Raw genomic sequence first — 20,140 nt, 5'->3', positions numbered from 1 at the left:
TGCCAGAGCTTATGGAGCAAAAAGATGGGGGTGATTCCAGGGGCCGGGTGTGGGCTGCGGGGAGAATCAACCAGCCTGGTGTCTCCTAGGGGCCTGTCCAGTGGGGCCAGCTGTGAGCGGGATAGGCCTCACTCCGCAGAGGGAAGCAGGAGGGAGCCGGTGTTTCTAGGGGATGCGTCGCTGGAGAGCAGCCAGCTGGAAGCCCGTCCATCATTCTTTTCAAGAGAAATACAGGTGCCGGAACCGGTTTGGCTCAGTGGATAGAGCGTCGGCCTGCGGACTGGAAGGTCCCAGGTTCGATTCCGGTCAAGGGCATGTACCATGTCTGCGGGCACATCCCCAGTAGGAGGTGTGCAGGAGGCAGCTGATCGATGTTTCTCTCTCATCGATGTTTCTAACTCTCTATCTCTATCCTTTCCTCTCTGTAAAAAATCAATAAAATATATTTTTAAAAAAAAAGAGAGAAATACAGGTGGGAGGTCCCTCGTGGCCAGGGATAGCCCCCCGGAGCCCATGCAAACCTTCGTAAGAAAGAGCCCGTTGTTGGAGGCTGCCTGGGTCAGAGCCGGAGCCGCCGCCCGTGGAATACCTATCCTGCGCCTCCGGCAGCTGGCTCTCCTGTCTCAGGCCTGGATGGCAGGGACCACGGAGGCCGCAGCGGAGGGAGAAGGAGAAGGTGGGGAAGGTGTGTGGAGACAGACCTGACTCGGGCCCTTCCCCAGAAGGAGGCTGCCCACAGGTCCCAGCGGACCTGGGAGAGGCGGGAGGTTGGACTGTAACCAGGCTCGGAGTTTTGTTCCTCGCGTGGTCCTGGACTTGTAGCTTCTGAGCTGGCACAGTGTTTACAACCCAACATGACTTCAGGACTGTTCCCTACCTGACGATGCTCAGAGAGGTGTGGGGCCCTGGCTGGTTTGGCCCCGTGGATGGAGCGCCGGCCTGCAGACTGAAGGGTCCCGGTTCGATTCTGGTCAAGGGCACAGGCCCGGGTTGCAGGCTCGATCCCCAGTAGGGGGCGTGCAGGAGGCAGCTGATCAGTGATTCTCTCTCATCATGGACGTTTCTGTCTCTCTCTCTCCCTCTTCCTTCCTCTCTGAAATCAATAAAAATTAAAAATAAATAAAATAAGAGGTGTGGGGCTCCGGGCACTTCCCTCGGGGAGCCGGGCTGAAGCATCCCCCACTGGGGAGAGTTTATGTGGTCAGGACATCATACGGGGCTGTTTCTGCTGGGAGCCCCCACGCTCGGGGTGCTGGTGCACCCACAGTTATCCAGGGCTGACTGCTAAGCACCGCGCTGAACAGTCACCCCGTTATAGCAGATGGAGGGGAGACACCACGTGAATAAATCAAATTACAGGGCGACCGAATCCCATCTACGTTAAAGACAAACAAATAAACGAGTGTGTGTGTGTGTGTGTGTGTGTGTGTGTGTGTGAGAGAGAGAGAGAGAGAGAGAGAGAAAATGTTCAGGAAAATGAACATTCTTCTGCCTTATTCCCTGGGTCACATCAGCCCAGCCCAGATTCTAGACTCCGCTTCTCAATGGGAGGTAGGATGTAGGCTGGGGGCGGGGGGCGGGTGTTCTGGGAGGGAGTGATTATGTCTGTTTCTGCCAGGACCTGAGCTGGTGCCAGAAGCAGAGAGATGGCTGAGACAGGCCCTGCCCTGGAGGGCGGCTCCTGCCAGAAGGAAGAGAGCCATGTGCCGATGGAGACCAGAAACAAAGACCTGGATGGAAATTTGTTCTGGAGAAGGAAGCCCCGGGGCCACATCTCTGTTTGCCCTTCCAGGAAGGACAATGCGAGCACACCGGGTCTCTGGGCCCGACTACACCTTCGGAAGCGAGGCCCCCGGAGCCCAGGCCGGAACCGAACGCGCTGGCGTCTGCTGGCATCTCTCGGCGGCTGCAGAACGCCCGTCCAGCCCTTCAGCTAAATGGGATTCGGGTGATCACAGTCCTTCTGTCTCCAAGTCTCTCTGTCCCACGGAATTCATCACTGATGACAGTTACGGCTCCCAGACACACAGGCTGAGAGCTTCGGGGCGCTGGGAGCGACAGGCGTGTCTGGAGACGAGCGAGTCCCTCCAGGGGGTGAGCAGAGGACGCCCACCTAGGCGCCCAGGAGGAGGGAGGGTGCTTGCCCGTCAGTAACGCTCCCCAGCTAATGGCAGCTCGGAACCCAAACTTGTGCTCCATACGGAGTTCACACAGGTCGTGTCATTAGAAAACACGGCGATGCCATTTAGTAAGATGTTACGGTTTCATCGCACATGTTTACTCCCTACACCCCCCGTTTCTCAAAATGGATTTGAAATGGCTCGTAATGAAACAGGCCTATGCAACAGGAGGACTCTGTGAAGGATAAGAGAGCGTGAGACGCACGGAAAACTAGAATAACTGAGACCAGAGCAGGTCCTCCCACGATGGGCTTCCTTCAACATCGTCCATCATGTTGATGAGATGCAGTAGGGACTGAACTCTCGCGTATGTCAATTGGCCGGTGGTAAAACTGGTTTCAGTCTCACCACACTTCCAACAACCCACCAAGCGACTATGGTGAGGGCTTAACCGTATTTATCTCTGAGCTGCCTGTTGGCCAAGGCAACATGTAAAACACCAGTTCTCATTAACTGGTAAAAGGAAGCCTCTCCGTTTATCAAGATTTCTTTATAATTTTTGAGGAGAGCTTACTGTGTAGATCTTTGAAAGGGACATTGAGTAATTAGAGGAGAATATATTGAAGAGCAGATTTATAAGTACCTTAAATCAATACGTAATAAAACACCAAAGCAGATAATCAAATTATAGTCTGCGTAGGATCATCTAATATAAGGTGGCTGCTAACAACAGCAACCTATTTCTAGAAGGAATGAAGACCCAGCCCCAGAGACTCTCCTGGAGAACAACATGCTAAGCTCAGCTGCCCACCAGCTAAGCTGTCCTTTTGCACAGATGTCCTTCTGTGTGGCCTGGAACTTGGCAACAGGACCGGGAGGGGTTCTCTGAATTCCCAGTCACCACGTGATGACCACTGGACAAGGCCAGACACGCCGGTCCACCGGGTCCTGGCACACAGGGTCCCAAAGGGTTCTCGGAAGGAAACAGTGTCCCTACCCAGTGGGCTCGTCCTGAACGCCACCGACAGCCACTGCAGCACTGGGCACCCGTCCAGGGGGTCCGCCCATCCCCACGGGCCAGACCACAGCCCCGGCTGCTGATGCTCCTTCTCGCTCCAAAAGTTCAAGGGCGGGGAGTCCTCCACTTCCCGGGGGCAGATGCTGACTTGTCCTTCCATATCTCAGCCTTGGCCCCACGCTGGTCACTAGACGTCTGCCCGGGGCCACCTGGCTGCTCCCTAGGGAAGGGGCGACAGCGCTCAGGCCCCAGGGCTCCTCAAAGAGCAGGGCCTCAGCCACCAGCGTGCAGCCGGCAGGCGGTGCAGGTGGAAGCCTGGGCCGGGCCTTGGCCTGCACACACACTCCTTCCAGCTGGATGGGCTGCTCTTGTTCATCTGCCAACATCCCATGCCTCCTTCAAAGCCAGGCCGGGCCTCATCACTTCCGGAAACACTTCCCTAAAAGCATCCTCCCGCCACGGGAACACAACACGCCAGCTCAGGACTGTCCTTTACCTTGTGTAGACTTTAGTTTCCATGCACTTATTTCTCGTGCTGGACTCCCGGATCTTGTCATCTGATACCTGACTAGGCTCCTCAGCCTCCACCCTCCTCCCCTCTCCCACACACACACTCACACAGGGGGCGTCTGATCGCCCTGTCCTGTCTTCAGCCAGAATCCACCAGGTCGGGTTAGCCAGAAACCCCCCCCCCCCGCCTCCCCGCCACACACACACACACACACACACACACACACACACACACCTCCGCCCTTTCCATCCACTGAGCACCCCCACCTGCTCCTGGTTATGAATTCCCGCTGCTCAGGCTGTGCTTGGAGCTGCGTGCGATCCCCCCCCACCCCACCCCCCCCCCCCCCGCCTGGACCATCCATTGCAGGGTCCTGACCAGCCGGCCTCCCTGTCTTCACGGGCTCCCTCCATCACTGGTTTTATCGATAATAGAACCAGGAGTCAGTGGGCAATGTTGTCCAATTAGAAACTGGCCAATAAAAAACATCGATTTTTAATTTTTTGTAGGATCTGGCTGGTTATAATGACCAGCTCTTTCAAAAGATTAATATAAAGGCATTACACTAACACGCACACACACACACACACCTGCTATTGCTCAGGTCGTAATGAGTTTGCTTCTGGAGCCCTTTATCCTCAGCACAAGCACAAACACAAACGTGCGTCGTTAACGCCTCAGAACCTGGGAACAAGTCAAGCCTCAGGCCCGTCACTGTGGGGAGAGGATCCAGCCAGCCTGCAGCCGAGCCCGAGCAGAAGGAGGCAGACGCCACTGGCCAAGCGGTTTCCTCCTTCGACGCAGACATGTCCTCTCGGCTCCAAATGGGAGAGGAGAGGGAAAGCGATCACACCGGGGAGTGTTCGAGAAGAGAACCCCGGAGCCCAGAGCCCAAGCCCTCCCTCACCCCTGCACCCGCCCTCACCCCTGTGCCCCCCCTCACCCCTGTACCCCCCCTCACCCCTGTGCCCCCCTCTCACCCCTGTACCCCCCCTCACCCCTGTGCCCCCCTCACCCCTGTGCCCCCCTCTCACCCCTGTGCCCCCCTCTCACCCCTGTACCCCCCCTCACCCCTGTGCCCCCCTCTCACCCCTGTACCCCCCTCACCCCTGTGCCCCCCTCACCCCTGTGCCCCCCTCTCACCCCTGTGCCCCCCTCACCCCTGTGCGCCCCTCTCACCCCTGTACCCCCCCTCACCCCTGTACCCCCCTCACCCCTGTGCCCCCCCCTCACCCCTGTACCCCCCTCACCCCTGTGCCCCCCTCTCACCCCTGTACCCCCTCACCCCTGTGCCCCCCTCACCCCTGTGCCCCCCTCTCACCCCTGTACCCCCCTCACCCCTGTGCCCCCCTCTCACCCCCTGTGCCCCCCTCTCACCCCTGTACCCCCCCTCACCCCTGTGCCCCCCTCACCCCTGTGCCCCCCTCTCACCCCTGTACCCCCCCTCACCCCTGTGCCCCCCTCTCACCCCTGTACCCCCCTCACCCCTGTGCCCCCCCTCTCACCCCTGTGCCCCCCTCACCCCTGTGCGCCCCTCTCACCCCTGTGCCCCCCTCTCATTCCTATATCCGAGGACCCCCGACAGCAGCCAGCCCATCGATCGCCTGGGCATTCTCTGGGTTGGAGGGACCCTCATAGGCACCAGAATTGTGCTGTCCCTCCTCTCATCACCACCCCCTCTCTCAGCCCCCCACCCACGACGGCCAGGCCATGGGTGGGCCCTTCAGTGGAGCACGGACCCACCACCTGCAGGCGGGCGGCGGGGAAGGGAAGCCCAGAGGCAGGACATGTGGAATCACTTGCAACCAGCCCCCCGCCCCCCGCACACAGCAGGGGACAGCACCCCTCACAGCAGCCCACGCTGTGCGCTCCAAGTCAGGCGATCGGGCGAGGGCCCCGGGGCGAGCGATCGCGGCTGGAAGGAGGCGCTGGGCCCGTCCCCGGGCGATGTCTGCGCCCTTGCTTTTCTGACTGTGGGAGCCCCCAGATCCCATCACCCAGCTGCTACCCCCAAGTGCTAACGTTTCCGGGCGGGGGGCTCCCTTCAAAACTGCGCTGGAAGCTCAAGCCCGCCCTAAAGCACAACTGTCTCCCGGCGGCTGAGGCGTGAGGAGGAACCGTGGGGGACAGGGAGGTGGCAGCGCAGAACAAAGCAGCCCCCGCAGCCGGGACACGCGTGGCGGGAGCCCCTCCCGGGAGGCGGCGTCTGTGTCGTGCTGTCTGTTCTCCTCCACCACCTCCCATCCCAGGCGGTTCTGTTTCCTGGCTCGGCACCGAGAGGAAAACGTGTTTTAATTTTGAAGTGTGAATTCTGAGCTGCCTTTGAAGTGCGCGTCGGTGCAGCAGAGCCGAGTCCCAGGCCGGCGACAGGGAGAGGGCTGGCAAGGACGCCGGTTCCAGAAGGTTCCGGAGGCGGGAGGTGGCGAGGGGTGAGTGGCCACCGGCCGCTGCTGCTGGGAGCCGGGGAAGGAGTGAGACCCCGAAATAGCACTAACCGGGCCCCCCAGACGGCGGGTGGGAGCGGTGAACAGAGAACAGAGGGGGCTCCGCATGGACTTTTCTGGAAGAGAAGCTCGGCAAGTGTTCGAGCTCAGTGAAGAGAATTCTCTTCTTAATCGCTTCGCTTGCAAGGAAGGTAAGTCCAGCAGGAAGGGGCGCCGCAGGCTGCGGTGGCTGCTTCCATCAGAGGTGAGTCCTTACAACGCGGAGAGGATGGGCTTTTCTGGAGGCGGCTGCCCGGGGACTCCTCGCCGCTCCGGCCTGGAGGGAGGGTCGATGGCTGCCCAGGCGCCACCGCAGCCGCCCCGCACGACCGGGTGACTGTTCTCCAGGTCAACAGCTGCTCGGGGCTGGAATGTCACTGGCTATTTGTGTTTTTAAAATTATTTCTCATCATTTCCTTTTGCTTTTCTTAAAATGAAATAAAAAGAAATGTAGTCTCCTGGGAAATAAATTTCAATCTCAGTGGGAAAGGGCTGTATGTCATATGTTATCCTAACAATCTATAATAATAAAAGCGTAATGTGCTAATTAGACCGGACAGCCGAACAACCTTCCGGACGTCCTTCCAGACCACCTTCCGGACGAAGCCGGGGCCGCGAGGGCCAAAGCCCTCGCACAAATTCCGTGCACCGGGCCTCTAGTATAATAATAACAGCATCTGTATTGTCCACGCGGCTCCCTCCTCAGCTCTACAATAAAAACCTGTTGTTCAAGAAGAGACATGATTCCTGAAACGACAGTTCTGTTTCAGTTTTTACTGCCGCAGAGGAGAAAGAAAGTTGATTCCCAAGACCTCGCTGAGCTTCTGGGGGGACGGGGAGCATAGAAGAGGGTGAAGGGGATCAAATAAATGTGGGTCGAGAAGACTGGACTGGGCTGAGCACACGATGCTACACAGATGATGGGTCAGAGAAACGGACACTTGAAACCGTATAATGTCAGCCCAACAAACCTAATGAAATAAAAGAGAGGAAAGAGATTCCAAAAACGTGGTGGATGATTTTTAAAACCCTACACGGCTGTGTATGGAAAGGTAATCTGACAGAGCTGAAGGTACGGACAGGTAAGGTGGAAAGGTGATCTGACAGAGCTGAAGGTACGGACAGGTAAGGTGGAAAGGTGATCTGACAGAGCTGAAGGTATGGACAGGTAAGGTGGAAAGCTGATCTGACAGAGCTGAAGGTACGGACTCCTCAATACAGACACCTGGGGAAGAGCAGTCTTGGCATAAAGAGACGAAGCGTCCGGACAGCGATGGGCCAGCTGTCCTCACCGAGGCTTCCCGTTGGCGGCACAGCTGCTGGACCTTTTCGGTAAACGGGTTCAACTACCTACGAACCTCTCCCCGCGCAACTTTTCACTCCTGTCTGTTACTTAAGACAAAGCGAGACAAATAGCCCAACAGGAGAAAACAATCTACAGTAACACTTACTAACACTAAGGACTTAGAACTTGTCTCTTAAAAATGAATCTCACAGTTTTCAGCTCGTGACTTTGGTCATTTACTATTTTTATTTAAGAACAAAGTGTAGAGAATCTGAAGAAAGTGCACATATGTGCAAGTGGCTCAGAAACCGAATGTTTAAATTCATAGGTTCGATCTCCTCAGCGTTTCATATATTTAAAGCTCACATAAGTCAACAAATCTTGAACTTACAGGTTTCTAGAGCAACAAGGATTTTCCAGCTCCTCCAGAGTGAATAGTTTGTACTTTTAGAGATATATAAGCAAACCCAAATGGAGAGATATTCTACCAAACAACGGGCTTATACTCTTCCAGAATGTCAAGGTTGTGACAAAGGCAGACTGGAGAGTGTTCCAGATTGAAGGAGACTTGACAATTGAATGCAATGCATCATCTTTTACCATAAAACAAATTATTGGTAAAATCAGCAACTTAAATAATGTAGATAATATTATTATATCAATGTTAATTTTCTGAGTTTGGTGATCGCATTGGGGTTATGTAAAAGAATGGCCTTGCTTTAGAAAACACACACTGAAGTATTTAAGGGTATAGGGCAGTGATGGCGCACCTATGACACTCATTTTTTTGGTTGATTTTTCTCTGTTAAATGGCATTTAAATATATAAAATAAATATCAAAAATATAAGTCTTTGTTTTACTATGGTTGCAAATATTAAAAAATTTCTATATGTGACACGGGACCAGAGTTAAGTTAGGGTTTTTCAAAATGCTGACACGCTGAGCTCAAAAGGTTCGCCATCACTGGTCTAGGAGCATCATGTCTGTAGCTTACTCTTCAAAATACAGTTCAGATAAACTAACATAATGCTTATATACGTCATGCACATGTACACACAGAACAGGGGAAGTATAAAGCAAACATGGTACAAGGTAAAAATCTGGAGAAGACAACAGCAGGGCGTACGGGAATTCTTTGTTCTATGCTTGCAAGGTCTCCGTAAATCTGACACTACTGAAACGATGTCAAAATTTTAAAAAATTAAAAATATTTTTAAGTAAAAAGATATGAAATTAAACTTTTATTATACACACTCCTACATGGCCCTTAGCATTGTTTAATTAGAGGAACATAGTAAAGGGCCGAGGCCTCACTAGGGAGTTTTACTCTAAAAATATGGATGAGGGAGCACTATTTTTCAGGAAGGAAATATCTGACAGTGAGAAGTTGTAGAAAAGCCGGATCATTACATTCACAGCTTGATATGTGGGAAGAGATTCTAGAATATGGACAGGTTTCCACTGGGCTAGCAATGAGTTACTATAAAAGCCGAGGATTACTTATTTCAGAAAAGTGGGGAAAGTTATTATCAAAGGAAAGAATTATCCACCCCACCCACCCCAAATATCAGTACCTTTGAAAAGAGCAAGCTCTCTCCCCACTCCTCCTATGCTAAACGGAGAGGAAGTCTGTGGAGAGTGAATTGGTGGGAATGGGAGCAGCAGTGCCCATCACTGATAGAGGCGCCCGCACAGACAGGCCTCCACCGGGTCCTAGACGAGGGCTCCCTGGGGAATGGCTTTCACAAATGGGTTTCCAGGCGCACGTACGAGTTCTTTAACCTCCTTTGTAGCCATCAGTGGGTCCCTCCTGAAAGATGAGGTTCACTCTCCCTTCTTTTAACTCCAAACCACAGAACAGAGAAAAATAACCGTGCGGATGAATATATTTGGGACAAAAAGTCAAGTAATGGCCCTAGACAGTCTGTAAATCCAGTGGCAAAACATAGAAAAGCATGCATCTCCTTGGCTGTTTCATGTCTTTAATTTTAGTGATTTGGTCAGAAACGTTATGACTTTTTTATTTTCTTATTAAATGGACTAGGGTGACATTGGACAATAAGATTATACAGGTTTCAACTGTACAATTCGACGACACGTGACCTGCATATTGCACCGCGTGCCCACCACCCAAAGCCAAATCGTCTCCTGTCACCATATGTTAGAACCCTTCACCCTTCACCACCCCTGCTCCTCCGGTAACGGCCACACTAGTGTCCAGGAGCTTTGGCTTGTTCTTGTTTGCCCGTTTGTCGCTTTCAGTTTTATATCTCACATCGGAGCTCTTAACTTTTTCTGACTGACTTGTTTCACTCAGCAAGACAGTCTCCATCCTGCTTGTCGCAATGGCAGTACTTCATCCTTTCCCATGGCTGAGTGGTATTCCATTGTGTGCATGGACCACATCTTCTCTATCCAGTCCGCTACTGAAGGACACTTTAGTTGTTTCCATGTCTTGGCCACCATGAATAATGTTGCAATGAACACAGGAATGAATATATCCTTGAAAATAAATGTTTTCGAACTTTTCAGGTAGATACCCAGAAGAGGGGTTGCTGGGTCATACGGTTTCTTTAATTGTCCCAGTTGTAACATTAATGTTTAGAAGAATGGGCTGGCCTCCTCACCCCCTTAGATAAAGTTCTCCAGACTAAAATAAGAACTCATCATAAAATATGAATAATGTGGCCACACTACCAAGTCTATATTTTTTCCAATTTTAGTAAAATCCCAAAGTGCTTCATTTTCTAATCTAAACATTTTAACATAAATATTTGCATTTAATTTTATGAGAACAAAAACTCCTCAGTAGAGAACAAAGCAAAGTTAAACGTTAACTCACATGGTCTCTGGTTTAGTCTCACTGAGGGTCTCTACAAGGCCCTGGGAATCGTCATGAATTGTCTGAATGCCTGGACACGGGCTTGAGTTCTAGTATTCCCATCCAAGGAATATGAAACGCTTTCCTTCCAATCTGACTTCATTTTCCTTGCTCAAGGAGAACCCTGCTCACATTCAGCTTAAAGTTTATGGCTTCAACTCTTTGAGTTATAAAAGCCCAAGAAGGTCAGAGCACTTTTTTTAGAGACAAAAAGTGTGTGTTTTCACCCTCACATGACTCAAATATGGCTAACGTGACCCAGCCGGAGCTTTAAAAAGGCTCACCCACCAGGTGGTTGGAAAGTTTTAACCTGAGAAAATGGAATCTATAACCTAAAACGAGACTACCTGTTCTGTGGTAACATATGCAACCGTTTGCTAAACCCAGAGTCTTCAACTCACAAAATTTAAGAATTTAATACAATTATTGCTTGATTTTACAATACCCTTTCTAGACTTAATAAAAAAGGAATCTATTAATGTATTAATAAATGGATGTTTTAAGTAAAACTGTTCATTTGAACAACTATGACCATTAGTCATGGAAGCAACTGTATTTGTCCCCGAATCTCCTTCATCTTCTCCCCCCCCCTTTAAAGGCAGCCCTGTCTGGAGCCCGTTCATCCTACTTCTTTGGATGAAGATTGGTGCAGGTCCCATAGGTGTTCAGGACACACTTAGGTAACAGAAGTCCCTGTGGGGAGTCTAGTCCCCCAGACCGTCTCAGTCCATTGATGAGGTGCTCACCCCTTGCTACTTGTCCAGTTTCCAACTGCTTGAAGGTAAGTGTCCTGCCCTTTGGCAGCGAGGCCTGGTTCGGGCTGGTGTCAGCGGTGGCGGAAACAAGCGGATTGCCATCTTCATTTACTCTCCAGCACTAGCCCTTCCTCCCACACACCCAACTCAGCTCCAGCTAAGATCTCCGGCCTCAGGGCTGCAGCGGGTGGGCGAGGAGAAGGGGCAAGAGCTCTGTGGCATGGAACCGTCCCCTGGCCCCGCACGGTGCTATTCCTGGCTCCGTCACATTGCTTGCAGCTCTTATGCCCTGAAGTTTAATAAATATTTGCTGGATGATTGCATTCATCTCCTGCTCCATGGAAAAATAGACGCATGCTTCTAGGAAAATATATTCAACTAGAGGCCTGGTGCATGAATTCATGCACCAGTGGGGTCCCTCAGCCTGGCCTGCAGGATTGGGCTGAAACCCGCTCTCCAACATCCCCCAAGGGGTCCTGGATTGTGAGAGGGTGCAGGCCAGGCCAAGGGACCCCATTGGTGCATGATTGGGGCCTGGGAGGGAAGCAGGAGGTTAGCCAGTCAGGGAGGGAACACGGGAGGGCTCCAGGGCATGTCTGGACTGTCTCACTCAGTCCCAATTGGCCAGACCCCAGCAGCAAGCTAACCCATTAGTTGGAGTGTCTGCCCATGGAGTGCACATCATAGCAAGCAGTTGAGCAGCCTTAGCATATCATTAGTATATTACGCTTTGATTGATTGAACGGCTGGGTGGGCAATTGGACACTTAGCATATTGGGCTTTTATTGTATAGGATTCCATCATTACAGTTGGCCATGGCTTTCCCCAAGCCTCAGCCTTGCGTTGCGATGGGGCAGAGGGTCCTCTAGGAGGCCGGACTTGGCGAGGAGTGGCTGTGGCAAGACCTAAGACCCAAAGCCCAAAGGCTTTTGACATAGATTCCTGTTTACCACATACTATTGTTCTTTTAGCACAAAACTTGCCCTCGGAAGTCCCTTTTCTGATGCCAGCGCACCTGCGTGGGCCTTCATTCGGTCATTTCCACCACGGCGCTGCAGAAAGCGGCCTTCGAGGAGCCTTCATCCTGGGCTCTCCGTACAGAGCTGCCTCTGACCCAGTGGCTCTGGGGGCCTGTGTCGGTGCAGGTCAGACCAGCTCTCAGGCTGCGATGCTGGCCCGGGGACCACGCTCTGAGTGGTCGATCTGAAATTAGCTCTCGAGTCTGCAGACAAGACCTAGAGGCTGACACGGGCCTGGATCTGTGGCGACGAGGCTCGAGCAGGGGCTCCAGGTTCAGGAAGGCCAGGCCTGGGGACTCCCACTCTGGAGGGGGCCTGGAAACCCGCTGGCCAGAGCCTGGTGTGGGCATGAGGCACCGAAAAGGCAGGGCCCCAAAACACTGTTTTGCTGGAAGCTGCCTGGTTTGAAGAAAAAAACACACAACTGAGCAAAGCTGGGTTCAGCCAAGGGAATGGGGGAGTCTTCTAATGAGCCATCGAGCTGCTCAGCACCCACCTGGGCAGGCACGGCGAGAGCCTGGCGCTCGGCTTGGTTAATGAGACCCGCTTCCCCGGCTCCCTGGACCCTCCGGGTAGCATCTCACCCAGTGACACCCAAGGCGCACCTGGCCCCCAGGCGGCGGCAGTGTTCCTGATGGGAGAGGATCCTAGAGGCTGGGGCCAGGAGGGTTTGGAAGCTGCTCTCAGGGAGCCTTCTCCGGCTCCTTACGCAGCCTGCCTCTTGGCAGCCAACCCCAGCCTTCCTCCCGCTGAGGCCCTGCGCGGGCTCGGAGCTTCATCAGCCCAGCTTAATTTTTACCGGTTCCCTGCTGGGCAGACTCAGAGGCAATTTTTTTTAATTGGCTATATTTTTTTTATATTTTGTACTTTTCTCTCTTTTTCTCTTCTTACATTTACTCAAACACTACGGCCCAAGGGAGATGAGCCATTGGTGGAATCTGAGGTTGGATTTGCTAGGACATTTTTCAGGCGATATAGTAAGAATCCTCTTCCCCTTTTAAACCTAGACAATTCGGAAGCATTACATAGTTTGTAATGATGGCGGGTATCTTTGTACAAAAACATCAAGAAAACCCACTTCTAAAATAGATTCCAAAACTACTGTCTGTGTAAAATGATATCATTCATTACTTTCCCAAATAAGGTCTAATGTTAATTCCTGGAAATGATAGCTACCCACTCTGTGCTTATCTTGAGAACAGCTTTTCTCTTAGTGGGAAAAAGCAAATTCTCTTCATTGCGATGTGTCACTCACGAGCTTGAGACAACCGAAGCTCATCTCACCTCTGACTTTCGGAGTCTGCTGACTCCAGGCCGCATGTCTGTGACCTGTGACGGAGCCGGGACGGAGTCCTGGAGGCAACACCGAGCCTCCTCTTCACAGAGAAACAAGCCGTGCAGCTGGCGCGGTCCCTGCTGCGGTCCCGCCAGCTCCGCTCCTGCTCCCGGGTGAGAAACCCCCTCCCCGCTCACTGAGCCCCAGTTCCTTTAAGGCGTCCCCCGCGCCACCCGCTCTCCCCAGGAGCATATGCTGCTCCACGAATGGGCACGGCTGCAACTTAATATCTTACGTTCGACTACCATCGGTGCATATTTAAGCGTTGTCTTGCTCATCTTGTTTATTACATATATGTATTAAAAACTAATAAAAGCAAAATAATACAAAAAATGAGCATTTCGTCTTGGCACCCTCCCTGCTGCAAAGCCCCGCAGATGTGTGGCTGCCTGTGATAGATTTTGGGGGATGGAATTTGCAACTGTTATAATTAAGCAATACCATTCAGTCACCCGAGAGTAAATTAGAAGCTAAACTGGTGCTGTGTGCTCGGGAACCCAAGATTATGGGCTGAGATCTCTATTCAGCGTACGAAGTCGGCTCCCTTCAAATTGATTCTGAAATAAAAGGTGTTATTTCTATTCCCCACCCTCAAAATACCTAAGTGTATTAAACATGTCTCTAATATTGACTTGGCATGCCAGTGGAGATCTTAAATTGTAGGGGGGGGGGGGGGGTGTTGTAGTAAATAGAGCTTTTCTACTTTGCTACCCCTGCTTCAGTGGTAATGGGCAGGAGAAATGTGTAGGTCTGGATTCTTTCCAGGGAGTTGGCTGGGATCCATGGCCTCAGTCGTGGTTAAAAAAATAAAAATCAAGAGAAAGAGCAGAGTCCTAGCACGTGCTGCTGCAGTTAGAACAGTAAAGGTAATGACATGTCCCCGCATCTCCTGGCATGACGCCATCTGAGAGAGACGGTCAAACCCCGACAACTGGAAGTCCACATTGTCCATAATCTGATCAGGACATTGATACAATAGTTGTCATCAAAGGCAGCTTAAACCACCTATAATCCAATATACTTAAAATATTAGCAATTACAATGTTAATTAATTACCTAATAAAATGAAAACATATACTCATTAACATGGCACCATGCTAAACTCTTTTTTTTTCATATATTTTAATTGATTTCAGAGAGGAAAGGAGAGGGAGAGAGAGAGAGAAACATCAATGATGAGAGAGAATCATTGATCACTGCCTCCTGCACGCCACCTACTGGGGATGGAGCCCACAACTCGGGCATGTGCCCTGACAGGGAATCCAACTGTGACCTCCTGATTCATAGGTCAACACTCAACCACTGAGCACACCAGCCGGTCATGTTAAACTCTTCTTTAACAACAATTCATGGTGACCAAACTAAGACTTAATGGCCCAGCCCTTGGGCCACTCAAAGGATGGCCTTTGGACCTAGCTCCTTGCTGTCCAGGTCTGATCTCTGGACAGTGTTCTCAGCACCGTCTGGGAACTGGTTGGAAATGCAGAACCTTAGCCCCAGCGGGGCCTGCTGATCGGAATCCACGTTTCAACAACCCGCCCGGCGACTCCGTCCTGTATTCACTAGTAAGTTGGAGAAGCTCTGACCCAGAACCTTTGCGTCCTGCCTTTTCTCAGGCACCTCAGCTCACAAAGCTCTTCGTCACAGGACAGCGCCACCCTGTCTCTACGTTCCCACCTGTCAGTCACCCTCTTGACTTCCACGATGTGGCTGACCTCCCAAAAGTCACCTCCACTTTGACAGCTTCCAAGAATCCTCCCCAAATGCCCTGGCCTAGCGGGTCGCACCCCCTCCGGTTTTCAGAAGAGCTGCTCTCCCCGAGCTCTGCCCAGAAGCGCTGACCAGCTCTGGCCCCATGCGTCTCAGGGCAGCCCCCACACTGACCTTCTGGGCCTGAGGCCTGAGGGGTGCTTTCTCCCCAGGCCTGCCCTGGCCTCCCCTGAGCGCAGCCTGCTGCCGCTGGCAGCCCACGTGTGCCGTGCCCACCCCTCCCCCAGCTCCTTCTCCAGGGAGCACTCGGCCTTTCCTCCTCACCGCCTGGGTTTCATTGGTTTGATCCGGTCGGCTTTATGCCACAGGAAACTCTTCGTCCAGTGACATTTGTCTCTTACAGAAATGGTCCCTCAGGCGCGTGTCCTCCCTGGAATGATCCCGAAGGCCTTCTCCATGGCCTGCGGGCCCCCAGCCGTCACCCCACCCCGTCAACAACGTGGAACAGGGCTTCCCGTCCCCCAGGATTCTGCTGAAGGTCGCAGAGACATCAGTACATGAGGGCACATGCCGCCTAATGATCTTTAAGAAAAAACAAAACACCAGCCTGGCTGCTGGAGGTCCGTTGCCTCGAGTTCATACAGATACAAAAAAAGATTTGACGGGCAAAGGCCAATCAATCACTATGGTAACCAGGATATCAGCCCAAAGGCCACGATCTGTTTTGTACAGAACGCGGCCTCTGCAGACCCCCCTCCGCCCTGAAATACACTTGCTCGGCAGCTGCCCCTGTGATTATTCTCCACCCCAGACCTCGCCGCGGAGGGTCCGCTTGCATTCTGCCACGGCGTCCACAGTCTCGGGGCCGTGAGTCACTTGCTCGAATAAGGAGCCAATAAGCTCCAGTCCGGGGGAAGTTTCCGCGACGCTGTCTTTTGACGGTTCTCACGCGGAGGGAAGCGCTCCTAGTCATCTGAGAGACATCTGCCGGACCCACCCCTTGTTTTCCAGTTGCCTTATATTTTCATACATGAAAATAAACACTCCTTTCCTCAGTCCGTATCTATCCCGTGTCTGCCATCTGCAAGGACGAAAGAACAAAGGGACAACTCTCAGAGCCGAAGGATTGCTGTCTTATGTCTTCCAGCCCTTCTTCCCCGATCCATCACGAGGGCCGCCCGCCAACTGCAAGGTCTCCGTGGCCCTCCCTCCTCCTCAGCTCTTCCCATCGGCCCTGGGAGCCGATCAATTCAGAAGAGGCAGCTACACTTCCCAGCTCCCACAGAGGCGCTCTCCCCAGCATCTAGGAGAGAGAGCTCTTGATGGCAAATCAAATATAATTTTAGTTAATATGTTTCTCAGTCATCTCGGTTTAATTTTTGTCCTCCCCCACATGGCCCATCGCTCAGACTGCTTCCCAGCCTCTCAGAACTCTGTGTGCTGAGCACGCGGGACCCAGTCGGGCTTTCTGAGCGTCTCCGAGCTGTGCTCTCCACTCTCAGGGACTGCAGAAGGCGGCTCTGGAATAAGCTGGGGGAAATATGCTTCCCTCCCCTATTCCCACGCATGTAGTTGATTCTCACCAAGTTTGCTTCTGAGAGAGTGGCCGGTCATAAAGCCCTAGGATCGCATTAAGAACCACTGGCCCCAAGACGCATCTGAGAGACGGCTGGTACCAGACGGGGCCTTGCACAGGACCAGGGAGAGGGACACAGGAGGGCACACACGAGACCACCTCCCTGCCGGAACGCCGGTTTGCACATCACTGGCTGAGCAGAGAGAGGAGCATGAGGGAACAAATATCGCATCTGACGAAAGCCCTGCTGGTTTGAGCTACCTGCTCCAATTCGGGTGATTTGCCTATTGAGATTTTTTTTACCTTGGAAGCACTCATCATCCTATGTTCCTGAACGTTCCCCCGATACATTTTTCTCTCTTGTAGGTGATAAGTTTTTTTTGTTTCCAGAACCTTCTAAGCTTCCCTGAGCTTCAGGCGACCTCTTTTAGGAGATACCGTCAGAGAAAACTGCAAACAGAAAAAGTTCAGACAACTGCTGCCTGATTCTAAAATGAAAAACAAATAAGACTCAGCCGTCACTGCCTAGAAAAACAAACCCTATCACTAGCCACATGAAGCCTCTGATGCACCCCCACTTTCTACTTGACAAATGAGCCTGCCGTCGTGGGGTCGCCCCCCAGGGCTGGCGAGGAGAGTACCGGTGGGTGCCTGGGGAATGTTTTCCTGGCAGCCCCGCCCCCGAACAGCAGAGCCAGTGCCCCTGCCTCTCCTCTCCATCCTCGGGGCCTGGTTCTCGAATTGGTATTCATCCCATGGAGCAGCAGCGCTCAGCGCTTGATGAGCGGCCTGGGGAGGCCTGGGCGAGCAGCAGGAGTTGGCTCTGTGGCCCCATTGAAAGGGATGCTGGCATGTGAGATTCTTGTCTCACAGAGGCCCAGATGGATGGCGTCGTGGCCCACCCTCTGAATGGTCGTGGGAGCGAGGGTGCGGGATGGGGGACGCACACCGAGATCCCTCTGCAGCGTCCCTCCCGCACCGTCTCCTGGGCGACCTCGGAAGCTGGAGCCGATTCTCCATCGCTCAAGCCCGATACACCACTTGGCGGTCCATTGCTGAGCTGCCTTGTATTTCAAAGGGTCTTATGACCTTCGTTCACTTTTCTTCCCCAAAGAAGGGGGCATGCCCAGCCTCTTCCGCCATCACCAGCCCAGAGCTCTGGATCCTGACTCCCCACCTGGTTCCGATTTCCCTGAGTCATCAGAAATCGGATCGTCAGCTACACTCAGACCCTCAACTAGAGAGTAGCCCGGTTCCATCCAGAACCCAACTTCTCTTGGGAATAATGTGTATGTTCCCCCACGTCCTGCGTGGTTCAGGGTTCAGGATCTGGAAGAGGGGCCGTACACAAATGAAAGAGACAAGAGATAATTTGGAAATTGGGGGGCCAGGTGAGAGCCCATCCCAAGAGGATGGACTCCGCTTGTGCTCAGGCCTCGCCACCCTTTTATTCAGTGTGGGGTCCCCCCATAGCCCTTAGGCAGGCAAGTTCCAGTAACAGGCAGACTATCTTCTCAGTAAGGATTGACATGACTCTCTGGTGGGGAAGTTGCTTCAGCTACCATTGTCTGGACTAAACAGTGGGTGCACAGCCCTGACCTTTGCCAGGGCTCAAGGGTCACCAGCCTTCCGGGCTCCTTGTCCACACCTCTCTGCTACAGAAGACAATAGGCGGCTTCCCACAGAATAACCCTAAAGGTAGCTGGGATTTTGCATGTCAAGATGATGAGCCGCCATCTGGGCATCTTTGCTTTGTGGAGTTGGACGCAGGATTTCAGAAACATGTTCTGGGTCTCCTGAAACTACCAAGTATGTTTGGGTTGCACCAGATTTTATAAGCCATGGAGCAGACTGTAAATACTTCTGGATCCTGGCGCACATTTTATAAATAATCCTGACAAAGTTTTAATTCTCTAGGACTGCAGGGCTGTGTTACATTCTATTTTTCATTATTTGTTCATTTCCATGCGCCTTATTTCTGCAAACACAACTTCTTGAAAATGGAATTAGGGCCAGATTTAGCAAATACGAAAAGATGATTTGTAACATTTCCCACATACACTGGCTCTGTGCAAAGGCAAAACGAACTCACTAATACTTAGTGAAGCATAATTGTAAATTTACACATAAAAGTTGACGGGAAAGTTGATACTTTAATTTTCGCCAGTCTCTCCAGTTCCTACCCTAACTTTTCAGGGTGAGTCACGCCCAGAACCCCACGGGCCGGGGCCGTGACGGGAGGAAGCAGTGACTAAGTGGCCCCAATGACACGTTTCTCCGATAGAACTATTTCTCTCAGAGGCTTCAGACTCCCCACTCAGTGCTGGTTCTGCAGAGCCTCCAGGGGACAGGAAGTGGCTCTAGCAGCTGATGTGAAATTACATACATGAGCTACTCACATAGTTACGTTTCCTCTGCCCTTAAAGTCCTCTTCCAGCGGAAGTCATGACGGCTCCCCTGCTCCCCTCTTCCAGGTCACTCAGCTGTCACCTTCTCAGAGGACTTTCCCAGCTGCCTATTCAAAACCCCTGGATTTAATAAATGAATTCCGCAATGGAGCAGGATACAAAACCAACAACCAAAAATGGACAGCTTTCAGATACACCAGTGATGAATTCTCAGAAAGAGAAATTAAACAAACAACCCCATTTACCATTGCAACATAAAAACTAAGGTACTTAGCAATAAACTTAACCAAGGAGGCAAAGGACCTGTACTTGGAAAACTACAGGACATTGAAAAAAAGAGGTAGAGGAAGACATAAACAAGTGGAAGAATATACCATGTTCATGGATTGGTAGAATCAACATCATTAAAATGTCCATACTATCCAAAGCAATCTACATATTCAATGCAATCCCTATGAAAATACCAATGGCATATTTCACAGACCTAGAACAAATACTCCAAAAATTTATATGGAATCAAAAAAGACCCCGAATAGATGCAGTAATTTTGAGAAAGAAGAACAAAGTTGGAGGAATCACAATACCAGATTTTAAGTTATACTACAAAGCCAACATAATCAGAACAGCCTGGTATTGGCACAAGAACAGGCATATAGATCAATGGAACAGAACAGAAAACCTGGAAATCAACCCAAGCCATTATGCTCAATTAATATTTGACAAAGGAGGCAAGAGCATACAATGGCGTCAAGACAGTCTCTTCAATAAATGGTGTTGGGAAAATTGGACAGATACTTGCAAAAAATTGAAACTAGACCACCAACTTATACCATACACAAGAATAAATTCAAAATGGACAAAAGACTTACTGTAAGTTGTGAAACCATAAAAATCTTAGAAGAATCCACAGGCAGCAAAATCTCAGACATCTCTCCTAGTAATATCTTTACCAATACATCTCCTGGGGCAAAGAAAACTAAGGAGAAAATAAACAAGTGGGACTACATCAAAATAAAAAGCTTCTGCACAGCAGAAGA

The sequence above is a fragment of the Myotis yumanensis genome, unplaced genomic scaffold, assembly GCF_028538775.1.
Source record: "Myotis yumanensis isolate MYYU_CA2020_CCGP unplaced genomic scaffold, mMyoYum1.0.hap1 SCAF_7, whole genome shotgun sequence".
In the NCBI taxonomy this organism is placed as follows: Eukaryota; Metazoa; Chordata; class Mammalia; order Chiroptera; family Vespertilionidae; genus Myotis; species Myotis yumanensis.
Note: the sequence above shows the minus strand (reverse complement) of the source record.